The sequence below is a fragment of the Dromiciops gliroides genome, chromosome 1 (genome assembly GCF_019393635.1).
Source record: "Dromiciops gliroides isolate mDroGli1 chromosome 1, mDroGli1.pri, whole genome shotgun sequence".
Lineage (NCBI taxonomy): Eukaryota > Metazoa > Chordata > Mammalia > Microbiotheria > Microbiotheriidae > Dromiciops > Dromiciops gliroides.
In genome coordinates, this window is record NC_057861.1 from 285,733,304 (window position 1) to 285,758,532 (window position 25,229).

The 25,229-nt window shown below is 40.5% G+C and overlaps 1 protein-coding gene and 2 pseudogenes across 1 annotated transcript in view; 2 read left to right on the forward strand and 1 right to left on the reverse strand.

Annotated features, from left to right (window-relative positions):
* The window catches only part of LOC122748465, a 45,704-nt pseudogene extending 40,378 nt beyond the window's left edge, over positions 1 to 5,326 (forward strand).
* STAU2 (staufen double-stranded RNA binding protein 2) overlaps positions 1 to 6,299 on the reverse strand; it is a 441,622-nt gene extending 435,323 nt beyond the window's left edge. Inside the window, 1 exon segment of the mRNA XM_043978079.1 lies at positions 6,205 to 6,299. The gene's annotated coding sequence lies outside the window, so the exon portion shown is untranslated.
* Positions 6,300 to 13,364: 7,065 nt separating this feature from the next.
* On the forward strand, positions 13,365 to 14,274 carry LOC122748476 (annotated as a pseudogene).
* The last annotated feature ends 10,955 nt before the right edge of the window (positions 14,275 to 25,229 follow it).

Consider the following 25,229-nt stretch of genomic DNA (forward strand, 5'->3'; position numbering starts at 1 on the left):
TCCTCAAATTCAACATATCCAGAAGATAACTTATTATCTTTCCCTCCCAACCCCACCCTTTTCCAAACTGTTAGAGTCAGGATCATTTTTTCAAGTCACTCAGATTCACAACACTGGTAGCTTCCTCATGTCGGTTTCCCATAAATTTATGAAGTATTCTATAAATTTTGACACCTATTGCCAAATCTTGTTTCTACCTTCACAATATTTCATGTGGCATTTATTTCTCTTCACAACTTGATTTTCCTCTCTCTTTTCAGGTTTCTTATACATTACTGCTCTCCATGAACTCTACGATCAAATCATACTGGCTTTTTTACCATTCCACAAAAAACATGCTCCATCTCCCTTCTGTGTGTCTTTCTATACAATGTCCCCTTGCCTGGAACATACTCTCCCCTCTAGGAATCCCTGGTTTCCTTCAACACTCAGCTCAGTCATCTTCTGCTAGATGAAGCCTTTTCCAATTCCCCAGATGTTATTGTGCTCCCTCATAAAACTACTTTGTATTTATATTTTGTATAAATTATGTACATAATTATGCGTGCATATGTATATGTGTATCTATATAAGCATATATGTAAGTACACGCATATGTGGGGTGTATACAAATTCATATATGTATGTGTACGCACCTATATTTATGTTTAAACATACATGCTTATATAGGTACGTTTATGTGTTTCACCCCACTTAAAACCTAAGCATCTAGAAGGCAAGGACTGTTTCACTTTTGTTGTTGCATCTGAAATACTTAGTACAATTCCTGGCACACAGTATTTAATAAATGCTTATTGATTGATTGATTGATCCATTAAAATGGTTTACTATTATTTATGTACCCTATCTTTTAAGAAATAGCTCTTTTCACAATCTTGGGCTATTAATCAATAAACATCACTTATTAAGCATTCACTGAATAACAGCTGATATTTATAAAGCACTTTATACAATCATTTAATTAAAAGAACCATTACCAGAACTTTGCCTTATATGTATGTATACATTCACATATACACATATGTACATATTTTATGCATGTATCTATATGACTTATGATTTCTTCAGTATAGAGTTCAGGGTAAGGAAACACCACCAAGGCAGATAGGAACCTGCTCTACAATTTAGAGTCTCAGAGTTACCCAGGGCACTTAGGAGTTAAATGATAAATTCAAGGGTCACAAAGCCAATACACAGTAGACAAATAGTATACAGTATAGAACCCATATCTTCAAGACTCCAAGGTCACCTCTCTATCCACTTACCATACTGTGGCTCTGTATGTGCATACACACATATGAATAGCATAAATTAATATATACATATGTGCATGTAAACATACTTATATACATGTATATATACATATGTCCTATGATTTCATCAGTGCAGGGAATTCCCAGTGAGGAAACTATACCAATGCAGATAGATACCCTATAGTCTTAGAGTTGCCTTGACATAACTGAGAGGTTAAATGACTTGCTCACATAGCCAGTATGGATCAGGGACGAATTTGTATGTATGTACATATGTGTATCTACATAGGGAAGTATATGTGTGTATATAAATGATACATATGATAGGGAATTGTACCTGTGATTTCATTACTATAGGGAACTCAAGGATTAGGAAAATCCCCATGCCCAATGGTTAGCACCTTCTCTCAAACTTGTTAGAGTTGACTCCAAGAACTCCACTACTATACACTGCTTCTCATATATAATAAATATTATTTTTCCTCAATGTGACTTAGCCATAGTCACATAGCTATTAAGTATAAGAGAGAGGACCTGAAATCAGGGCTCACTGCCTCAAAACCCAGTATTCAACCCACTATGCTTATGAGATCGCAGCAAATGTCATTAAAGAATCATATGGGATTTTTTTTTTAGCTTTTTAAAATGTTTTGTTTTATAGGCTCCTTATCTATAAATTTGTTGATATCTATTCAAATGTCAAGAAAATAGGTTTTATAGTAAAAAGTTAATAGCTTTCAAAATCCTGAAACAAATAACAGTATTTTAAATTGACAAAAAGTAGGGGGAAAAAAGTAGACATTCTTTCCTAAAAATGAACCATGTAATCCTATATTGTTCTGTTACTTTGTTCTTATGCAATTACAAAATGAAGATCTGTGAAAATGAGGCTTCAATTATATAACTTCCAGAGCACTTTTTGAAGTGACTAGACAATACTTAGTATAAGCTCTTTCATTACACAAAATGATAATTATAAACCTAACACACCTATCTATAAAAAAGGCAATTCACACAAACTATTTTTATAAATACAAAACAAGGATAACCAAGAAATTGAAAATAGAGTCATGGAGTTAGTTTTAGTGTATTCTTTGAAATCACATCCAAGTCTGTAGTTCAATATTTTAATCTGTTAAAATAAGGAACATAAATGCAATTTTCCAACAATCTTACAGCACCTACCATTTTATCTTCTTTCCTCTCTCCCCCAAAAAAGTTGCCATCTAGAAACAATCTCATCTATACTTTACACTTCAAGAAATCTAGCCATGTGTCCCAAAATGCCCAGCAGTACCATTCAGTAAGGCACTGGAATATGACAATGACCTACAAGAAAAAGAGAAATTACTCTTAAGAGAAAATACTACAAATTTTTAAAACCTGGCTATCCACCTAACTTTGATCTCCATGTAACTGAATGCCTTCTAAAATACATTGCCACTAACATTCCAAAAATATTAATATTCCTCTCACAATTAATATGGAATTGTCATTTAAATAATTTTGACAAAGCAAAATCCTTCCGGTTCTTGCTCTCAAATCATGAAGTAATAGTGTAGTACACTAATACTAATGAATACAAGGGCAGCTGGGTGGTGCACTAGATAGAGCACCTGGCCTGAAATCAGGAAGATTTGAGTTCAAATCAGACCTCAGACACTTACTTAGCTGTATGACTTTGGGCAACTCACTTAACCCTCTTTGCCTCAGTTTCCTCAGCTGTAAAATGAGCTAGAGAATGAAATGGCAAAGAAAATGCCAAATGGGGTTATGAGTAGTACCACACCACTCAATGACAATGAATGCAAGGTTGTCTTTTAAAAAGTCAAAAGGAGTCCAGCTAGGTGGCAAAGTGGAAAAAAGCACTGGCCCTGGATTCAGGAGGACCTGAGTTCAAAAGCAGCCTCAAACACTAGCTGTGTGACCCTGGGCAAGTCATTTATCCCTCATTGCCCCACCCAAAAAAAAAAGGCATAAGATCTTTTAACAAGGGTTCATTAATGTTTTTCTTTCTTTTTTTTTTTCAGGATTTAAGTCTTGAAAAAAATATATACCAAAAACATACTTTCACATAAATATAAATCAACATGAATTAAGTAGATCTAGTATTGGATAAAGTATTTTAAGGAATTTAAAACCTTGCTATAAGACAATTCACATGTGAAATTGTGTAAAATATGGTAGGTCCCCTTCCAATAACAAGTACCAAGAAGGCTTCAACTACAAGCCTTCCCCCTATTACATTTAAATAGTAAACTGCCAGTATATAACTTTAAAGATATGAAAACTTAACCATAGGTAAGTTCAATGTTGATATAAGAATATAAGTTTGGTGCTGTTCCTAGCTAGCACTTTACTGAGTTGTACTCGAGATGTATGAAAAGAGGGACACCAGACTATCTGCATATGACTTGTTGACTTCATACATCTAAATAAACTTTGTAGTAACCTAATCTCAAGCGACTTCCTATTATTTAGGATTGCCATTTCTCTATTTTTCCCTCTGTCCAGTCTGATCTATTTTAACTGAACTAGAACCTCAGCACCAGAAAGAAATAATTATAAATCATGGATTGAGATCTGGAAAGGTCCTTAAAGCCCTTCTAGTCCAAATTCCTCATTTTACAGAAGGGAACTGAGGTTTAGAGAGGTTTAGTGACACGTGTCAACTGATACTAAAACTAAAAAATTTTGCAGTTCTGTTTGAAGTGTACAATTAAGTACCTTCTAGAATCATATTGAAAGTTTCCTAAGTATAAGGCGTTAGATCTTTTTTTTTGGGGGGGGGGTAATTAAGTGACTTGCCCGGTGTCACACAGGTAGTGTCAAGTGTCTGAGGCCAAATTTGAACTCAGGTCCTCCTGAATCCAGGGTTGGTGGCTTTATCCACTGCTGCCTAGCTGCCCTGTATTAGCTCTTTTTTTTTTAAGTGAGGCAATTGGGGTTAAGTGACTTGCCCAGGGTCACACAGCTAGTAAGTGTTAAGTGTCTGAGGCTGAATTTGAACTCAGGTACTCCTGATTCCAGGGCCGGTGCTCTATCCACTGCGCCACCTAGCTGCCCCTGTATTAGCTCTTAATAAAACCTTAAAAACAGTGGAGAAATATTGGCCATATCCTATTAATGATCACTAAAAAGAAAATAACTTAAGCCTAACTTAGTGAAATGTGGCAGTGGTGAATTAAGTGAACCACATCAGAAAAAACATATGCATTTTGGCATATGAAAACTGTTTCACAAATTTAATACAGGTCTGGTACAAAACAAATCAAATATACAAATTCAAGTTGTTTCTAGTCAGAGTCATATAAATATCAGACAGATGCAAAACATTGACTTTTCAACTTTTAATAAATAAACTGACACTGAAACTTGGGATTCATAGTTCTTTATTTGAAGAGGATAAAAATCTTTAAAATGGGACTTTTTTTTCCTAAAAGGTTAATATTACTCCTCCCACCATAAATACATGTCAGGTATACATTATATCTTGAAATTTATGGAGAAATAGCAGAATCACCCAATGAGAGTTTACTACAGGTTTGAACTCAATTCCTGAATAATGAAGTTTTCCATCATCACTGAAGAAGGTAATAAGATCCATCTCTATCTTCTCCTACTGGATCCAAAGAGCTCTGGAATATGAGGAGGGACCACTCATATTACTAAAATCCCTTAACAAATTGTCCTACCACAAATGGACGTCATTCTTTGCTCCTCCTTTATTCAAGTTTCTCGACCTGCCACCAGTTCATTCTCCAAATTCAGTGCATCTCTAACTTTCACTTTTGGAGATAACATAGTAACTCCTTTCTCTAAAACTGCTTATTCTGTAACAGATCCTTGTCAGCTTACCCAACTCTTCTATTGCTCCAGCAAGGTCACTGGTGGCCAACTATGTTTCTGAATTGAAAAATGAGCCATCACAGCAGCGCTTCCTTGACATTACAAAGCTACTGTCTTTCCTGTACAGCTCCACAAACACAACCCGTTCTCCCTTCTGTATGAAACTAGCAGTCCCCCTCCGCGGCCCCCTCGACCCCTCCTCAGGCCCGAATTCGACCTCCTGACACACAAATCTACCCCGCCCCCCACCTCCGAGTCCCTAGGACGTCTCGTTTGCCACCTTGGTTTCATTCTTCCGGGCAGGGTTTCCAGCCCCTCCGTAGGGGTCCTGTGCCCTAGCTCCCTACTCCACTGCCCTTTTCAAGGCTCTCGGCGAGCACTGGTCTACACACCAGCGCCACTCCCACGCCCCTACACACACACACACACACACACACACACACACACACACACACACACACACACACACACACACACACACACACACCCCTACTCTTTCAGCTTCTCTGCAGCCAGTTAGCGCCTAATAAATGCTTTATCTCATCTAATCCTTGGGCCCCTCCCCCCAAACCTGGTGGACGATCTCCCCTACCTCTCCAGCTCAGGATCCCAACCAAGCCCGGAGGAGGGGCGTCCCTTCCTGACTTCTCCATACCCAATCATCCGCCCCTCCCCCTTTAAGACACCTGTCCCTCTCCCCTTCCCGCCCCCTCCCCGCGCCCATTCATTCTCCTCCAGCCCGACGTCTCCCCCACCCGCACACACACACCACCCCAGCTATTCGCTCCCCATTCCTTGGTTGTCAGCCCACCCCGCCCCAACACACACACACACACACACACACACACACATACACACACAAGCAGGCACACACCCCCGCGCGCGTACCCTCGCCCCTCCCCCACCTTGCAAACCCTCTCACCCCCACCTCCCGCCCGCTCCGGAATGGGGGGGCCTTAGAGAGGGCTGCGCTCGAGGTGAGCCCACGCGCCCCACCCCCGTCGCTCAGTGGCGGCTCCCCAGCGCCCTCTGCCTCCCGAGCGGCCGGGGCTGACTGCGAGGTCGGGGTGGTTCCGGGTGCTGCCCTGGGGGGAGAATTTACCTTCTTCCCGGAGATAGTTTGGAGACACCTCCAACATTGGCAAACACTAAAGAGAACTGACCCAGCTCGGCCGCCGCCGCCGCCGGCTTCAACCACTCCCGCTCTCCCTCCCCCCCCCTTCCTCCTCCTTCCCTTCTTACTCCCTCCCTCCCTCTCTCCCTCCCTCTTCTCCCGCCCGGGCCCGCGCCACCCTCCCAACTGCGCGCCCCCTCCCGGCCCAACCGCCTACCCCCCCTCCCCCATCCACCAGCGCGCGAGTCTGGCCGCGTGCCGGAGCGACGAACGCCGGGCCTTGGCGTACGAGCTGCCCCTCCCGCCCCCCCCCCCAGCCCCGGCGCGCGCGCCACGCTCCAGCTCCCCCCGCCCCCCTTCTTTGCCGGCTCAAATGGCCGATTCCGGATGGCTGGGGCAGCCGGGGACCAGGGAGGTGGGTCTCGGGTGGGGAAAGCGACCATTGTTCACGGGGCTTCGCGCGCCACCTGGCGGGAGCTGCGGAATCCCCAGCCTGCGGGCTCCCCTGGTGCCAGGGTTGCCATCGCCGCTCAAGGGTGCCGAGCCCGAGCCGCCTGCGAGGCGCTGCCTTGCACGGACGAGGCAAGCCTGGGAGCGCCTAGGCTGCCGCAGCGGCTCCGGTCCCCCGGCACCTGGACCCTGCTCCCTGGAGGCGTGCGTGCCTGGTCTTTGCCGGAAGACTGGCACGCAGCAGGCACATACGACCCTTTCTTTCCCAGGGGCTTGCACTTGCCCCAGTCTCAGCGCGCTAGGGTTAAATCTACCCGTTTCCTAGCCGGGAGCCCCAGGGCAGCCCTGCGGGGCGTCGGGCTGGGCTTCATTGTTCCCTACACCCTCCCAGATCCGGGGAGGGAGGAAGAAGGGAACTTTCACCCCCAGGGTACAATAGGTAAGAGGTGACACTCGGCTATCCCGGAATTGGGGCACCCTGTCTAGACAAAGGGATACCTGTTAGGCTTTCAGGAAACAAACCAGGAGAACCAGAAATTCTTGGAAGGTCTCCTAGGATTGTTCTTAAAAGATTCGTTCCAGATTTGAGAAAGTACAGCAAAACTGGAGGCGCCACCTTTGGGTGACTCGCTTTGGGTTAGTTTTGCTTCGGTTTTGTAAAGGGGGAGGGGGCAAACAATTACCTTCCCTATCCCCATTTAAAAATAAGCGTATGATGCCATGCCCTCATTTCTGCCACATTTATCAAGTGAGAATGCAGGAAGTCTGTTCTGATTGGCTGAGGGATTTAGGCATGCCTTGGGACTTGAATAACATAAATTGAGATACTTAGAACTTAACTCGGGGCCTGGCATACAGTAGGGGCTTAATAAATGCTTCTTGTTCTTATTGGTGTTGAATTAGGAGTAAAGTGTTTAACAGGAAGAAGACTGCAAGCGTTCCAGCTAAACCTCTGAGAAGGAATTAATTAGAGGCAAGAGATGGAGGTCCAGGGCTCAGTCCTCTCTGTCCTGTCCCAGGGAGCCAATCAATTTAGAAATGTAAGCACCTTGAGGGCAGGTGAAAAAAGACTGCTGTCTTTTTGCTAGTTATTTGTATTCCAAAATATCACTTTAAAAATGTTTCCTGACTATTTAAAGTGCGGTGGTATGATTGAGATGGGATCAAGTAGAATGTAGATTGATCCCATACACACATACACGCCCTTTATAACCCAAATCCAGTATAGTCTGTTGCTCCTTATTCAGGTAAATGTCACGGGGAAAAAATCATGTTTAAATCAAGTTTACATAAGAAATAACACTGTCCTTCCACACACCCTCAACCCTTTTGTAGGGGGAAATGGATGCACCTGGAACATCGGATATGTTGTCAGATATGTTTAGTTTTGCTGATAGATTTTCTCTTCCTCATTTTCTTTATTTCTTTCTTTCTTTTTTTTGGGGGGGGTGGGGGTGGGGCAATGAGGGTCCTCCTGAATCCAGAGCCAGTGCTTTATCCATTGTGCCACCTAGCTGCCCCTCTCTGTTTTGTTTTTTTAATTCTTGTGTAGGATAGCTCTCTGGGAAGGAGAGGAGAGAAATACAGAGGGAAATTTAGGGGATTTTTTGTTTGTTTGTTTTGGGGTTTTTTTGCAGGGCAATGAGGGTTAAGTGACTTGCCCAGGGTCACACTGCTAGTTAAGTGTCAAGTGTCTGAGGCTGGATTTGAATGCAGGTCCTCCTGAATCCAAAGCCAGTGCTTTATCCACTGCACCACCTAGCTGCCCACGATTTTTTTTTTTTTTTAGTGAGGCAGTTGGGGTTAAGTGACTTGCCTAGGGTCACACAGCTAGTAAGTGTTAAGTGTCTGAGGCTGGATTTAAACTCAGGTACTCCTGACTCCAGGGCTGGTGCTTTATCCACTGCGCCACCTAGCTGCCCCCCACGAATATTTTTAAAAACATAAAATTTTAAAATAAAAAGATGATTAAAAACAGCCCCCTCTCTCCTATGTTCAGTTGTTTTTTAGTTGTGTCTGACTCTTAGTGACCCATTTGGGGTTTTCTTAGCAAAGATACTGGAGTGGTTTGCCTTCTCCTTTTCCAGCTCATTTTACACATGAAGAAACTGAGGCAAACAGGTTTAAGTAACAGCTACTAAGTGTCTGAGGCCAGATTTGAACTCAGAAAGATGAGTCTTCCTGGCTCTATCTGCTATACCACCCAGCTGCCCTAAATATACACCTAAGTTTGAAATCTTAGTTAATCTTGCAATTTAAATACCAGATAAAACCACTATTACTTTATGTGAAGGCCCTCAACAACTCAGGACTGAACTATTGCAGTAGTCTTCAGTGGGTCTCCCTGCCTCAAGTCTCTCCCCACTCCAATCCTTCATTCATCTTTTAAAATGATCTTCCTACCAGTCTACACAATATTTTGATAGAACTGGCTTGGGCAGCTCTCAAATAATTTGATTATTAAATTTTCAGTGTGAGCAAATACTTACATGTCAGAAACAAACACAACAAATCAGGGCTTGGTTTATGTTTTGTTGATTGTCTAAATGTGAGAAAGCAATGTAGAAAATGTTAAAGCAAATTAAACTTAGAATATGACTTGAACACTCTTTTTTTCCCCAAAGAACCAGTTGTTAAACATTTACCATCACATCCCTATAATAAACTCTAGTGGTGCCCTATTTATTACCTCAAAGATTTAAAATAAAATCTCCCATTTGTCTTTCAAAGTTTTCATAACCTGGCCTCTTCCTACCATTTCATTCTTCTTAAATCTTATTCTCCTTTCCATATTCATACTGATCCTGAGACCCCTGACCCCCTTCCTATTCCTCACATTAGACATCATATCTTGACTGCTGAGCATTTTCATTGGTTGTCCCCAATGTCTGGAAACACTCTTCCCCCTTGTTCCTACCTCCTAGCTTCCCTGGCTTCTTAAAAGTCTCACCTTCTCCAAGCCTTTTTCTGTTTTCTTTAATCTTAGTTCTTTCCCTCTAAGACTTGCCCCAATTTATCCTGTACATAGTTGTTTGCACATTACCTCCCTCCCATTAGACAGTGAGCTCCTTGAGAGCAGGAAGTATCTTTTGCCTTTCTTTGCATCCCCAGGGCTTAGCACAGTGCCTGCCTGGCACATAGTAGGCACTTAAATGCTAGCTAACTAACCAGTTTTGTTTTGTTGTCCTGCCACATTGTTCCAGACCCTGAATAATCTTATAACTACAGGAACTGGAAACTAGAGTTGTTCTTATTTAAAATTTTGTAGCAAAAGTAATCTATTTTATCTTTAGACATCAATACTTTAAAACAAAAGTAGATTTTCAACAACGAAAAAAATGACATTGGCAGCACACTTTTAATGATGGAGCTGTGAATTGAGCCATACATTCTAGACAATAAGGAATTACTCAAGGCAAGTCACTGAACTTTAATCCACTATGAGGTTTATATCCTAAGGAAGTCAAATATACCAAAATATACCCATATATACCAAAATAATTTGTAATAGTAAAAATCTAGAAATAAACTGAGTAGTCTTTGAATGGGGAATACCTGACAAATTGTGGCTTATTAATGTAATGAAATATCATTATACCATAAGAAACAATAAATATGAAGAATTCAGTGAAGAAAGCATAACCAAGTATAATATACATGTGGTATTCACATATGTATATGTATATAAAATATACGTATAAATGTATATTATACATACATTATATATACATTATAATATACATATAAATGTATATTACCCTCAAAGTCATCATCTAGGGAGTAAATTCCTATGAAATGTGGAAAAGGTACCACAGGCATCCCCACCAACTGCCAAACTCTTTCACTCGTAGGGCAAATGGACCAATCTAGCTGAGGCAGCAAACCTTTGGGGAGAGACAACACATATACCAGGCAAGTCAAACCACCACCACTGCCGCCACCTGGACCGATACCTCCCTTCAGACCTCAATGAAGACAGTCTAGGACCCTTGGCCCAAGAGCCTTGGGAATAGCAATGCTTCCAGTAGGGTGGCCACAGCCCTCATCCTAGAAAACATCCCCTTTGCAAATGCAACCTGTAAATTTCTCCTGAAGGTGCTAAAGCCACAACTATTCAAGACCCAGAAAAGAAAGTTTCTGCCACCAAAGTTTTTTTCAATGTCATATGGTTCAACCTCAGAAAGTGATATAATTTTATTGGTGGAAATGACATTAAACAACAGGCATTACCATCTGCTCTGCTGTTGTACCCTAAGGACCATGGAACCTTTTCATTTGCCATAAAGTGAAACCTTTCAATAGAATGTGAGTTCCTTGAAAGCTGGGACTATGTCTCATTCCTATTTGTATCACCAGCACCTAGGACAGTGCTTTGCACATAGTAAGTAACTAATAATTCTTTTTTTATCATCCATTCATTCATTCACACAATGGCTACAATAATGTAACCCATAACAACACTAAAAAGACATTGAACACTAATGAATTATAAAGAACAACCTAGGTCCTGGAGAATGAATAATGAAACACACCTCTTTTCTCTCATTAGAGATGTGAAGGACCATCCAAGAATGTGCAATACTGCATATTTTGTCAGCCAAGGGTGCTGAATTGGTAAGTTTTTCTTAACTGTTTTTCTTTGTTGTAAGGAAAGGTCAATGAAAGGTTGGGGCTGCAGGATAGCAGGCTGTGAGGTAAAAATGAAAGGCAATAATTTGTTTTTTTAAAAGAAACACTATTGTCTTATTTTTAAAATATCCTTTAACAATTTGAGCATTTTGAATTTGTCTGTTCTTCAGTCTTATTCTCTTCTCCAGAGAGTTTCCTAAAATGGGCCTCAGCTCTCCTAAGTTTTTACCTCACACACCCGTACGATTGGCAAAGATGATAAAAATTTTCATATTGAAAGGCTGATAGGAAGGCAAACACAATAATGCATCAGCAGAGGGAGTTTCCTTACTAGGAATTCCCCACACCAACGAAAACAGGTTTTGACACACATACAAAAAAGAATTAAAAAGGTGAAGAAGAGATGAAGGCATAGAAAATGATATCAAAAAATGAAAGAGGGCAGGGCATGCTTTAAGGAAATACAGTAGTCTTGTTTGGCAGGACCTGAGAGGGTAGGGAGTGCTAAGTGATAAGGCTAGAAAGATAGGATATATCACCCCAGTAGTTAATAAGATTAACAAAAGAGACAGTGTAAAAGGACAAAACGCCAAAGCAAAAAGATGAGTAGCCTGGAAGAGACAAAAGAAACGGATAGAGAGCAATCATTTTTAAATTTGCGCGTTTATGAAACTGAAATTTGTATCTTTATGTTCCCCTTTAGTTTTGCTATGTGGGGCCAAACAAACCAAAAAGTGAAATCGATCTTCTCCACTTCAAATACTTGAAAATAGTTATGTCCTTCCCTGCAAGTCTCCTCTAACCTAGGTTGAATCCATTCCTTCAGTAGATCCTGTCATTGCATGGTTTCAGGTCTCTTGATGAGACCTAATCACCCTTTTGTTGATACTTATCAATTTAGGTTCATAGAAGCTGACAAAATAGTTTTCCCAGAGCACATGCCTGGCCATTATACTTTTGCCCCCAAACCTTCAGAGGTTCCTCATTTTCTCAAGGATAAAAGACAAGCTCTTTTTAATTTTATTTTAATTTTAAAATTCGGTTTTAACCTGTCACTTAGGGTTCTTTTACAATCTGGTTCCAAACTACTTTTTCAGCTTTATTTCACTTTTTACACATTTTCTAGCCAAACTATACTATCACCTGTTCCCCAAACTTAACATTGCAGTTCCTGCCCCTGTCCATTCAAACAAGTTTTCCCCATGCTTAAAATATGCTCCCTGGGGCAGCTAGGTGGCTCAATGGAACCTCAGTTCGAATCAGGCCTCAGACCCTGGACACTAGCTGTGTGACCCTGGGTAAGTCACTTAACCCCAATTGCCTTACAAAAAAATAAATAAATAAAATATGCTCCCTCATCTTTGCCTCTCTGAATTCTTATCATCTTGAATGCCCAGCATGGAAGCTATCTCTTCCATGAAGCTTTCCGTGATTCCCCCAGCTGTAGTACTCTCTCCCTCCTCAAATTAACTTGTATTGTAACTTATGTAAATGTTATACCCTCCTACAATGAACTACTCTCTCACCTTCCACCAAATCGCCTTTCTTTTTTGAAATCCCCTTCTTACCTTTATAACTAATAAATAAATTCTTGTTGAATTAATGAATTGAAACTTAACAATCGCCCCTAAATCTTTTCATGACAAAAAACAACCAGCAAAGCAAGATCTTATCTACTCAGTCTCTCTTTGTTCTCTATTAGTGAATTCTCTTGAGAAGATGCCCTCTACTTTCCAGAGAGCTGCCCATTTTTTGCCACTTCTCAAGACTGGAAAAGGAGACGTTAAAGTTTGCCACTGGTAGTAATGCCATTGATTGAACTCTGGTGTTTATTCTCTCCCAGCTTCATTGACTCTAGGAGGCCAATTCATCATTGAGGGAATTTATATATCTGGGATATGATAGTGGAACTCCAGAGGTTCCACAGAGCAGTGTTTCATATATACAATCTTCCAACCTCAAGAGGAGCATCTATCTCATTTATAATTCTGTATCCCCTACAGTTCAATAAGGAAGCACAGTTGTATTTTTTTTTTCTTTTCTACCCTTGCTCTTTCCCTTCTCTCAAGATGGCGGACAAAAAAACCCAAAAGGAGCTAAAGGGGAAAAAAGGTCAAAAAAGAAGAAAAGGAAAAGAAGCCCAAAAAGGAAGATTCGGCCAAGAAGGTGGTGAAAAAGCCTTGAAAGCATTGCAGCCAAAACCCGGTCCTGGCCAGAGGAATCGGCAGATACTCAAGGTCTGCCATGTACTCCTGGTGGGCCATGTACAAGCCCAAGTACGCTGCACCCAAAACCCTGATCGAAAGGAAAAAGAAAGAGAAAGTGACTGCTACCATCTCCAAGCCGGTTGGTGGGGATAAGAATGGAGGAAACCGAGTGGTGAAGATCGGCAAAATGCACAGGTATTACCCCACTGAGGATGTGTCTATAACGCTGCTAAGTCACGGCAAAAAGCCCTTCAGCCAGCACGTGAGGAGACTCCGATCTAGCATCACCCCAGGCTCAGTTCTGATCATGCTCACTGGCCACCACAGGGCTAAGCGAGTGGTTTTCCTGAAGCAGCTGGCTAGTGGCTTGCTACTGGTGACTGGACCTCTGACCATCAACCGTGTTCCTCTGGGAAGAACCCATCAGAAATTTGTCATTGCCACCTCTACCAGGGTTAACCTTTCAGGTGTGAAAATTCCAAATCATATTACTGATGCTTAGTTCAAGAAGAGGCTCTGTAAACCTAGACACCAAGAAGGAGAGATTTTTGACACAGAAAAAGAGAAATATGAGATTACAGAGCAGCGCAAGGCTGACCAGAAAGCAGTGGACTCTCAGATCCTGCCCCAAATCAAGAAGATTCCTCAGCTCCGTGGCTACCTGTGTTCTATATTCTCTCTCTCCAATGGAGTCTATCCTCATATGTATCATTTATTTACTTTTAGCATTCTTTTTCAAAATGTTAAGTTCCAAATCCTTCCCTCCTCATAGCCCCTGTCCCACCCATTGAGAAGACAAGCAATATGACATAAATTACATATGTGAAATTATGCAAAACATATTTCCCAATAGTAGTCATTTCACACACAAAAACACAAGAAAATTAAAGAAAGTAAAAAAAGTATGCTTCAGTCTGCACTCAGAAAGTTCATCAGTTCTCTTCAAAGATGGATAGCATTTTTCATCATGAGTCCTAATTATCTTGTCATTGTATTAATCAGAGTGGCTATGTCTTTCGCAGTTGATCATCATTAAAAGATTGCTTTTACAATGTTCTCCTGATTCTGCACTCTTCATTTTGCATCAGTTTATTTAGGTCTTCCCAGATTTTCCTGAAGCTATCCTGCTCGTCATTTCTCATATAACAATTGTATTTCATCACGATCATTTACAACTTGTTCAGCCATTCCCCAATTGATGGGCATTCCCCCCATTACCAATTCATTGCTACCACAAAAAAAGGGCTGCTATAAATATTTTTGGATGTATAGGTGCTTTTCTTTTTTCTTTCATTTCTTTGGGATACAGACCTAGTAGTGGAAGGGAGTGCATTTGGCAAGCCACATAAAAGCACCAGTATCGGCAAGAAATCAGGAATGGCTTCTTTGTTCCTACACAGATGCTTTTAAGTTATATGTTCATAACTCAGGAAGTGCCTGTAAGATTTAATTTTCCACCTCTTTATGTCCCTATTCTCACAATTTTTCAGTTATTCTCTAGGGCAGGAGTTCTTAACCTTTTTTGTGTCATAGCCCCCTTTGGCAGTCTGGGCAAACCTATGGATCACTTCACAGAATAATGTTTTTAAATGTACAAAATAAAATAGATAGAATCACAAAATAAACCAACTGCATCAAAATTCAGCTATCTTTTTTTTTCAAGTTTACAGACTCCAGGTTAAGAACTCCTCTGAGAAGATTTATTTTCCCAATTTTAAGTTCTGAAATGTAGTCTTTGTTAAATGATTCCTGCTGGCCCAGATACAGACATACCAGCATCATCTTTGGAGACAACTGCCTCTCAACCTTTCAGACAAATATTAGAACACCGAGACAAATTATTTTAAAAGTAAGTTTAAATGTCATTTCCTACCTGAGATCTTTCCTGACCCACAGTTGCCAGTACCTATCCAACCTTCCCAAAATTACATATATATATATATATATATATATATATATATATGTATATGTATTATGTATATATATTGCATTTTATTTAATGAATATGTGCTGTTGTCTCTGCAGAATGTAATCTCCTTAAAGGCAGAGACTGTTTCATTTTTATAATTTTTATATTTCTAGCCTATAGCAGTGCCTGGCACATAGTAGACATTTAATAAATGACTGATGACTTATTGAGATATGAAATATATTACCTAAAAAGATGTCTTTAAATGCTTTAAGGAGACATGTTGCTATTTTTTTTCTTTTTTTTTAATGGGGCAATGAGGGTTAAGTGACTTGCCCAGGATCACACAGCTAGTAAGTGTCAAGTGTCTGAGGCTGGATTTGAACTCAGGTCCTCTTGAATCCAGGGCTGGTGCTCTATCCTCTGCACCATCTAGCTGCCCCCTGTCATATCCTTTCAATAATTAGGTTGGATTCTTGCTAGGGCATCTTTTAAGGAGCTTACTAACATACATTTAAAATAATATCCTCATTTACCCATCAACCTTCACTCTAGGTTTTTAAGTGTTTCTATCCCTCTTTTTCTGGCAAATGCCCTCTTTTCCAGTATCACTGTGCAGTGTGGTATTGCCACAAATCTTATGTGCCAAATGAAGACTTGTGGAACTTTACTGCTGCATAAGCTGAGAACAAGGAAGGACTGACAAAAGCCAGACAGACACCAAACAGACCAAGTAAAAGCAAAATGTAAGAGCTAGAACTCAAAAAAAGGGTTTATCAGTTTATCATGCTAATTGAACTGGGTGTCCCTGCAGAGTTTTAAGCTATTTTTGTCTTTCCCCTTATGAGACACAGCTGCAGAAAGCTCTGAAGCCATCCTGCTCATCATTTCTCATAGCATAATTGTATTCCATCACAATCATTTACCACAACTTGTTTAGGATGCATCAGGACAACAGTGGTGAACAGCTGCCAAAGTTTTCCCTACCATGCATAAATATATTTCCTAAAAGTATAAAATGTAAACCTCTCAGAATCTATATGTCCTTATGTACCCAAATCTTAAAAATAGTGAGGGAACAGTCCTCAAAATAAGTATAACTCCTTATCTTAAAATATATTTTGTTAGTTTTTTAGTGGAATGCAAATTTGTAGGTGAATTAATAGGTAATTTGGTTACATACCATTCTCTTAACCCAATGAAATCAATAGCAGTAGATGGCTCTTATTGATAGAGGGTAGAATCAATGAACATTTGAAGTCATGTCAAAATCAACAATTGGGCCCATGTAAAATATTCATTCATGAATGAAGATGATAGGAAAATAATAACACATTCATGTAGAGCATTTTTTTGAAGATTTTCAAACTGTTTTCCTTTTGTAACACCCCAGTGCCAATCCAGTATGGTACAGGCGAAACCACATACGTAGTTCTCAAAATACAGTAGGATTGTGGTGGATGGGTAGTGTGGATAGGCATCTACCAATGTCATAGAATATATTTATATCATACTTTCAACAGGGCAATGTTTTTTTAGTGGGGCAATGAGGGTTAAATGACTTGCCCAAGGTCACACAGCTAGTAAGTGTCAAGTATCTGAGACCCGGTTTGAACTCAGGTCCTCCTGAATCCAGGGTTGGTGCTTTATCCACTGCACCACCTAGCTGCCCCCTCAACAGCACATGTTGACATCCACTTTCATAGGGTCATGATGTTGCTGTGTTACAATATATCAAAGTACATGGAACACAGACTTGCTGAGACAGAATTATATAACGGATAGATTCCTGCACTTATAATCAGGAAGACCTGAATTCTAATCCAGCCTCAGATATTTACTAGCTGTATGACCCTATGTAAGTCACTTAACCTGTCTGATGTTAAGGGCTAAAATTCTAGCTAGTCTGTCTAAAATATCTAATGAGTGGTCGCCAATAAATTATAAGCTTTAGCAAGAGTTAGATTTTTAAGCGTTTATTAAGGAGAATAAGAATTTGATAAAGAGAGAGAGAAAGGCCTAGATTCCTATCTATTAAAGGGAGAGCACATTTTTAGCTCCCTTCTCTGCCAGAGTCCCCAGGAAAGCGAGCGAGACTAAGCGCCAGTCTCTTCCTTCCTCCTCCCACTCGCTCGTTTCACTTCCTTTTCCAATGAAAAGACTCCTGGTCTTGCCCTCAAAGACCTTCGCTTCATGGGCGGAACTCTTCTACAGTAAGTCTCCAGCAGGTGGTGTCATTCTAATCGTTACACTGAGGCTCAGTTTTCTCAGCAGAATAATGTCTATATTAATATCACAGTGGATAGAGCACCGGCCCTGGATTCAGGAAGGCCTGAGTTCAAATTTGGCCTCAGACCCTTGACACTTACTAGCTGTGTGACCCTGGGCAAGTCACTTAACCCCAATTGCCTCACCAAAAAAAAAAATCACCTACCCCATAGGGTTATTATGACAATCAAATGGAATAATATATATGAAATGTTTTTATAAACTTTAAAGCCCTCTAACAATATTAGCTATTATTATTCTATTTATTTTTTTTTTTTTAGTGAGGCAATTGGGGTTAAGCGACTTGCCCAGGGTCACACAGCTAGTAAGTGTTAAGTGTCTGAGGCCGGATTTGAACCCGGGTACTCCTGACTCCAGGGCTGGTGCTCTATCCACTGCGTCACCTAGCTGCCCCAGCTATTATTATTCTAGATGGATCATTTGTAAATAAGCCATAAATTTCTGTATTTGGCCATTAGCATTATATATTTAAGGGAAAGTATGCATTTCAAGAGATATAAAAACAAAAATAGCTCAAATTTATGTAGTAGTTCAGTGATTTGCTCAAGGTCCCATAGATAGTAAGTATCAGAGATGAGCTTTGAATTCAAGTCCTCTGACCAGGGTCAATACTCAGAGCTTTGGCCCAGGAACAATTCTGAAGTACAGGAATGTGGAAGCAGATCATTTAACCTCTTTAAACCTTATTTCACTTTGAGGGGGTGGGATTAGATAACCTCTAAAGTCCCTTCTAACTCTAAATATAGGAATCTACTTAATACTAGAATTATTACATTTTGAATTTTTATATGTAATTACATATATATGTGTGTGTGTGTGTGTGTGTGTGTGTACTTAGGCCAAGAAACAGCATGATATATGTGGGGACAGGGGGAGAGGGGATACTTATGCCAAGAGACAACATGATATTGTGGCAAGAACATGGTTCCTTGATGTCTAGAAACTATTCCCTCTTAAGGGCTGGGTTCTTCTTCCATAGCTGGCTCTTTTATCTGCTGCAACGGCTCACACTCACACGTTGATTTTTTTAAAAAAGTTTTTGTTGATATCTTCTTTTTTTTAACATCCAAATAGTATCCCGTGTATTTTCTCCTCCCCCTTCCAAAGAGCCATCACATACAACAAAGATTATTTTTAAAGAGGAAAAAACAATCTACACAACTGATTGACACATTGCAAAAAGTCCAAAACTATATGCAATTTGTAACATCTGTGGACTTCTTACCTCCACAAAGGGGTAGGTGGAAGTCTCTTCTCATATTTCTTTATTCAAGTCCAACTCGATCTTTATAATTTTGTTACATTTACTTTTTTTTTGGTTACATTTACTTTTGATTTTTTTGTTGTGTGGTTGTTCTTTCCATTTACATTGCTGTAGTTTATATTTTTTACATGTAGATTGAACATTTTAAAAAATAATAAACATTTTTATTTAAAGTTTTGAATTTCAAATTATATCCTTCCTTCCCTCCTTCCCCTCTCCCTTCCCTATGTAAAACATTACCATATTAGTCATTTTGTATAAAAAAAACTTGAATAAAAGAAAAAATGAAAGAAAGTGAAAAATAGCACACTTCAGTATGTGTTCAATGAATATCAGTTCTTTCTTTGGAGGTGGATAGTATGTTTCATCATTAGTCCTTTGGGATTGTCTTGGATCATTGTATCATGAGAATCAGGGTGACACCCCCTGCTGAGAAAAACATTGTGAGAACCAGGGCTACGCCCCCCCTGAAAAGAAAGCCTGTGACTAGCAACTGGAAGTTATGTCTATTCGTAGACCACCTGTAAGTCATGTCAATCAATGGACCAGCCAATTAGCTTGGAGCTGTGTGTGGGGACTGCCCCTCTTCCAGTCAGCAGGAAGCTTCCACTAGAACGAACTGAGAAACTGTCTTTTTGGTTGCTGGGGCAAGCTTGTGGTCGCAGAAGCAGCAGATGAGGGGAGATAGGTTTTTTTCTTAAACTTTCTGAGCTCCACATGTTCTCTTTACTAACCTCTAATATACTTTAATAAATGCTTAATGCCCAAAGACTGGTGCTAAAAGCTCCTAATTTAAGGCGACCACACATTAGATTTTAAACATCACAGTATTATTGCTGAAAATAGTTAAATCGCTCACAATTCTTTATCAAGCAGTATTGCTGACACTGTGCATAATGTTCTCTTGGTTCTGCTCTCTTCACTACACAACAGTTCATTCAAGTCTTTCCAGGTCTTTCTAAAATAATACTGCTTATCATTTCTTATAGCACAATAATATTCCATTGATGTGGGCTGGAATTTGGGTCAAATTGATTGTGAGTCGTCCCAAAAGTGTTACAAGACTCAGTGCCTCAGTTTCCCAAGTTTTATTGCAATACTGTGACAACAGGGAGAGAACCAGAATAGTGGAAAGGTATCTCTCAAATAAGGAAAGACAGTTATATTTATAGTATTGATAAATTGATTATCCGTCTCATTATAATAATCTCCACCTAGGGGGGAGGTACAAGGGAGGGCCTGTTCTGCTCATTATAATATTCTCCACCTAGGGGTGTTACAAGGGAGGGCTTATCCTAATTTGGAGTTCCTAGAGGTCCTAAGCCAACCCCCGAGGCGGGTACCTTTTTCAGTGGAGGTGTGTTTTGGGGGTTTACACGGCATAAGGTGAATCTGGGGACAAATTTGGCCTTTTCTGCTCATGTCTCTTTCTGATTCCCATGGCTAGTTTCAAAATATAATCATTTTTCATTAGAATTTCTATAGCTTGTCTTTTTCCTTTATTGTTATTTTGACCTGACCCGCTCTGGTCTGTTATGGATGTTGATAACTATGGGTATGAGAACCTAACATAAGTTATCCATTAACTGGGATCTAACTCCCTTTTGGAGCTAATATCTGTACTAGAGCTTGGGTCTTAGGTTTTTCTATTAACCCTTTTTTGCCTCCTACATCATTCCCCCCTTTTCATATACCCTGGGAAAAAGGACGAAGATCATCTCTTCTGTTACTGCTTCCTGCTGAGTGGGGGCCAAGTAGGGGCCCCACAGGAGGTTTATGAATTGAGGGAGATGTAGGAACTAGTGTTACAAATGCAAGAACCGCAACACAAAACACAAATGATTTACAAACAAACCAAGAGGCAACAGGGACCCTAATACAGAATAAATCTAAGAGTTCATGAAAAAAAAACTGGACAAAGCAAGCAGTTGTGAAAAGTTTCAGCTATTTCTGCATGCCAGCTCAAACTTCAGGAGGTGTTCTGAACCATACAGACTCTGCCTCAGTCCAGGACCACATTTGCCAGAGAGTTAAAGCACTCTTCCAATTCTTAGAATTAGAAACTTATTCCATTACCAAAATTAAATTTGTAAGCATAACTTCATGTTCAAGTTACCCAACAAAAGGAATAGTGAGGGCAAAACTTTTTCAGACCCACCAAAGAAAATTATCCCAGGTTCCTCTTCTAACTCTAATATGAGAAGAGGCAATAGCATCACCATCATATACCATAGATTGTTTAGCCATTCCCCAACTGATGGGCATTCCTTTGATTTCCAATTCTTGGCCTCTACAAAAAGAGTTGCTATAAATATTATGGCATTTAAAATTATATGTGGTTGCTCTATTTCTGTCCCAAGTTTTCGGGAAAATTAGCTGGGGTTCTAATATATTGCTACTTAGACATTAGAGGCTACTGCACCAGTTTGGGATCATTAAGCATTTATTAAAGCATATTAAATATTAGTAAAGATAGAGAGCACATGACTCAGAAAGTTAAGAAGGAGAGAAAGTGTGGTGTGAGAGTGAGCTGTGTCTGCTCCCTCCAAGTTCCAAAACCAAGAGCCCAATCAGCAAGAGTAAGCTTGCTGAGGTCAGGAGAGGCCGCCCTCACACACTGCTTAAAGCTAATTGGCTAGCATCATTCAAATCTATTGGTTTACTGGATTTGAGGGTGGTTCGGCGCAGTGTGGTTGTGAGTGAGGTAACTTCTATCATCTATATTCACAGTCCAAAGTCCAACTTGACTGATTCTGGGCCGGTCTTAAAAGTTCAGGGAAGGGGGGCAGCTAGGTGGCGCAGTGGATGGAGCACTGGCCCTGGATTCAGGAGGACTTGAGTTCAAATCCGGTTTCAGACACTTGACACTTAACAGCTGTGTGACCCTGGGCAGGTCACTTAACCGTCATTGCCCCCGCAAAAAAAAAAAAGTTCAGGGAATGCTCTCTGGGTTAGACCCTCGAGCGGGGGCCTCTGAAAATCCCAAAACCCCATTATTTTCTCACAATATTTTCGTACAAATAGGTCTTTTTCTCTTTTGGGGGATGTTGTATATTGTTTTCTTTTTTCTGCTTATTTCACACTGCTTCAGTATCTGAGTATCTGAGTATCTGAGGTTGGATCTGAACTTAGGTCTTTCTAACTCTAGTTCTGGCCTCTATTCACTGCACCATCTAGCTACTATTATTTTGCTATATATTATTGATATTATCATCACCACCACTATCGTCATCATCTGTCAAGGCCTTCCTCATTCCACTCTCTGCAAAATGTCACAGGTTTCAAGGTCCCTTCTTGCTCAGGAGTCTTTGTACATTCTAGAAAAAGGGATTAGGCTGATCTAAAATCACAGGTCTCTTTTTCCCCAAGATGGTTCATATAACTCCTTCCCATAGAGGATTTGGGAGACTGTGACATGGAATTATTGATAGGTGCCCTCTGTCTAATGACATGGGGGAAGTGAAACTGTTTCCACACAACGATGGTGATTGTGAACTCACATGGAAGAAAGGAGATCCCCTAACCTACTTGGTAAAAAACAAAACAAAACAAACAAACAAAAAACAATTAAAAGTAGGAGCAGGCCTTAGCCATCCCCTGTAAAAGGAGGAGGTAGAGCTTCAGCAGAAGTCTCTATGGCAGCAAAAATCTGTCATCACCCCCCTGATGGTGCCCCCAGGAAAGGTGTGGAGGTTGGCAGGTGGGCCAGTGGATACTAAATGTGTGGCAGCACAAGAAGCATCTTGGTATCAACTTAGATACCAGAACAAGCTTGCAAGAGGCTATGACTTAGCCACTTTACTACAGATGATCTCAATGGCAGAAGTATCCTTGACAGGGCCCTGATGTTCCTGGAGCTAGTCCTGCTCATTTTCATCTCACATAAGGAGAAGAAACTTATGACTGCAATGGAGGTATCATCATCTGTGCTGTGATGCTGACATTCCTGGTACTGCTCAGCTCTATTGTCACAACCTTGCATTAGAAGACCACTGTCCAGGGGGCAGCTAGGTGGCGCAGTGGATAAAGCACTGGCCCTGGATTCAGGAATACCCTAGTTCAAATCCAGCCTCAGACACTTGACACTCACTAGCTGTGTGACCCTGGGCAAGTCACTTAACCCCCATAGCCCTGCCAAAAAAAAAAAAAAAAAGAGAAGACCACTGTGAACCACATACCCACCACAAGGACCAGACTGGAGAACTGGTCCTGCCAAACAAAAAGAGAAAGCCTGGGATGTGTTTTTTTTTTTTAAATAAACATTTTTATCTGTAGTTTTGGGTTCCAATTTTTATCCTTCTTTCCCTCCCTCCCCTATTCCCTCACTGAGGCAACAAACAATCAGATATGGGCTATGCATGTATGATTATGTAAAACATGATCGGCCTAGGATTTCTCGTTTTGTTTTCCACAGTTTTTGTTTTGCTGGGTTCCCTTTCCTTCCATTTTTTTCTTTTTTCCTTTTCTCCTTTTTATCTTTAGTGTTGCCCATGTCAGGAGGACTATCTACTATAAGCTATGTAAGCATATAAATGGTAGAAAATTCTTTAGAAACCTTGTCATCAAGGCATGGAATGTTACAGGACCAGCATAGTCTTGATACAACATCCTTCAACCTTGCTTATTTGATGCAGGTTTGTCACCACCACCACCCTCCAGAATTCCCACATGGAGCAACTGAAGCAAGCTAGCACTCTCTCTCTCTCTCTCTCTCTCTCTCTCTCTCTCTCTGGATGGCATGAATTTCAAAGGAGAATTTGTAGAATGATGGTGATAGAACAAGGGTTTGGAAGTGGGAGTAGAGAGTGGGGAATAAGCTAACTCCACCTTCAGGTCCCATGAAACAAGGTTTATCTCAACCAGCATAACACTAAACAGATAAATGCATGTCTTTAAGACATACACAGGGGTAGATAAGTGGCTTAGTGCCTAAAGCACTGGATCTGGAGTCAAGAAAACTTGAGTTCAAATCTGGTCTCAGACACTTACTACTGTGTGACCCTAGGCAAGTCACTTAACCTCTGTTTGCCTTAACCCACTGGAGAAGAAAATGGCAAACCACTCCAGTATCCTTACCAAGAAACCCCATGGACAGTATGTCACAAAGAGTTAGATACAACTAAACAACAACAACATCTTTAAAGGCAAGCAACATTCAAAGGGGTGGGGGTGTAGGGATGTGTGATGCATTTATATCTTAAGAAACAAATGACAAATTATCAAAATGTACAACTAGGCAATGAATGAGGACTCATTGTACTTGGATTACACGATTAAAGGTTCCTTTGGAGGCAAGAATAGAAGCCACTCAGGATCTAAATGCTGATTTGAACTAGCATAAAATTCCTTATATTATAGCAAAGCTTGACTATAGCTGGGTTCTGATTAATGTCCTATGAAGTGGACACTTAAAATTTCTCATTGTTTGTTTGCATTGGAATGGAACATATGACTATGTTTTATATATAATTATAATCAAATAACATGGATTCAAATAAGTTGACCACGCAAAGAAATTCTTTGTTTGCACTAATCAGGTCCTAGCTATATTATGGTATTCCTAGCTCTTTCCCTTGCCACCCCACTCCCACATTTGAAACAAAAAGAGCCCTTAAAAATGTATAAAGAGGGGGCGGCTAGGTGGTGCAGTGGATAAAGCACTGGCCCTGGATTCAGGAATACCTGAGTTCAAATCTGGCCTCAGACACTTGACACTTACTAGCTGTGTGACCCTGGGCAAGTCACTTAACCCCCATTGCCCCACAAAAACAAAACAAAACAAAACAAAATGTATAAAGAAGCTTACTCTTGTGAAAGGATGGTGTTTCTCTGTGTGTGATATTCTAAGTAGATATATAACTCATATCATAAATGAAACATTAGTATGTGGTAAAATCTTATTCCGTTAGAGGAATAAGGCAAGTCATCTAAAATCCTAAAACAAAAATGAAAACAACCAAAAAAAACCTGTACATCATTCTATTCTCATTAAATTCATTAAGTAAAGATGACCTCCAAAGTAAAGATACTTTTCCCTCCAGGGCAATGAGGGTTAAGTGACTTGCCCAGGGTCACACAACTAGTAAGTGTCAAGTGTCAGAGGCTGAATTTGAACTCAGGTCCTCCTGAATCCAGGGCCAGTGCTTTATCCACTGTGTCACCTAGCTGCCCCCCAAAGTTTGTTTTGTTTTGTTTTTTTAGTGAGGCAATTGGGGTTAAGTGACTTGCCCAGCATCACACCCCCGAAAGTAAAGATATTCTAGTG